This window comes from Chiloscyllium plagiosum, chromosome 4 (genome assembly GCF_004010195.1).
Source record: "Chiloscyllium plagiosum isolate BGI_BamShark_2017 chromosome 4, ASM401019v2, whole genome shotgun sequence".
In the NCBI taxonomy this organism is placed as follows: domain Eukaryota; kingdom Metazoa; phylum Chordata; class Chondrichthyes; order Orectolobiformes; family Hemiscylliidae; genus Chiloscyllium; species Chiloscyllium plagiosum.
This window is the reverse complement of record NC_057713.1, coordinates 134,601,862-134,603,604: the sequence shown is the minus strand read 5'-3', so window position 1 is coordinate 134,603,604 and position 1,743 is coordinate 134,601,862. Positions and strand designations below refer to the sequence as shown.

Genomic DNA, 1,743 nt, shown 5'->3' with positions numbered 1-1,743 from the left:
TGTATTCCTGATGAAGGGCTTTTGCCCGAAACATCGATTTTACTGCTCCTCAGATGCTGCCTGAACTGCTGTGCTTTTCCAGCACCACTCTCCTCCAGAATCTGGTTTCCAGCATCTGCAGTCGTTGTTTTTACCTTGTTAAGAAGGCATACGGTGTGTTTGCTTTTATTGGTAGAGGGATTGAGTTTCGGAGCCATGAGGTCACGCTGCAGCTGTACAAAACTTGGCACAATATTATTTGGAGTATTGTGTACAGTTCTGGTCACCACATTATTGGAAGGATGTGGAAGGTTTGGAAAGGGTTCAGAGGAGATTTACTAGGAGGTTGCCTGGTTTGGAGGAAAGGTCTTATGAGGAAAGGCTGAGGGACGGGAGGTTGTTTTTGTTAGAGAGAAGGTTGAGGGGTGATTTAATTGAGACATATAAAATCATCAAAGAGTTAGATAGGGCGGACAGTGAGAGCCTTTTTCCTCTGATGGTGATGGCTAGCACAAGGGGACATAGCTTTAAAATTGAGGGGTGATAGATATCCGACAGATGTCAGAGGTAGTTTCATTACTCAGGGTAGTAGCGGCTTGGAACGCACTGTCTGCAACAGTAGTAGACTCGCTAACTTTAAGGACATTTAAATGGTCATTGGATAGACATATGGATGAAACTGGAATAGTATAGGATAGGTAGGCTTCAGATTGGTTCTCCAGGTCAGCGCAACATCGAGGGCCAAAGGGCCTGTACTGCGCTGTAACATTCTATGTTCTATACAGGATCACTTCTGCAAAACTCAATTTTGAACACACAATTTATAAAGATCCATTTTACAAATTTGATTTTCCCCTTCTGTTTTCTGGAGAGCCTGAGGAAATTGCCTGAGAAATTGAAGATTCTGCTTGGTAATTCACCTGGAACCCTCAGAAAACATACATTTAAATCAGAGAATTTATAACATTTATAACTGCAGCAAGTACGTAAATTGTTATTTAAGGAAAGCTGGATCAAATCGAACATCTGACAACCAAAAACCTGACCATATCCCAACTATTCCTCCCTCAGCTCTCTGACAGCCTCCAGACCCTGACCCTACTCCATCTGGCATGTACTCCAACGTCAGCTTCCTCCCACAGGTTCCATCACTCCCCCACTTCTTCCCCTTGGATCTGACACACCTCCCCGACCACAGCAACCCCCACCCTAGCAGGACCTGGAACCACCCGGCTGCTTCACACCCACTGCTACCAGACACCACCGGCCCATCCCACCTCTCCCTTGACCTCTGGGACCTGACATCTCTATCCGTCCCGGCATCCTAACCTCACACACAATTGGTGGTGGTTTAACCTGAGGGTCAGTGTGCCTCGGGGGGGGGGGGAAGGGGGGGGGAAGGGGAGCTCTTCGCGGTGACCTCAGCCTGCGCAGGAATTGAACCCACAAACTGTCGACATCACAGACCCGCCGTCCAGCCAACTGGGAAAGCTCAGCAGGGTCTGGTGGAGTCGGAGGAGAGTAAGCTTCAGGTGGAGTGACCCCTCCCCAGAACAGCCTTCCAGCCAACTGAGCTCGAAGTGTGTGGGCTCAGAGATTCTCAGGTCCACCTCCCCGGGAAATACAGACAGACAAAACACACATCACAAACGGTGTCTGAGCAAAGGAAGGTGAGGAGCAGCAGTGGGTCTGCCCAGGGACTCTGTGCTGTCCATGGGGCAGGCCCCAGGAGGACGGGGAGGCCCGAGCCCTACCCCGGGGCCT

General features: G+C 49.7%; 1 protein-coding gene across 2 annotated transcripts in view; it reads right to left on the bottom strand.

Annotated features, from left to right (window-relative positions):
* LOC122549454 (gamma-glutamyl hydrolase-like) overlaps positions 1-1,743 on the bottom strand; it is a 50,541-nt gene that overhangs the window by 48,297 nt on the left and 501 nt on the right. The window lies entirely within an intron of this gene.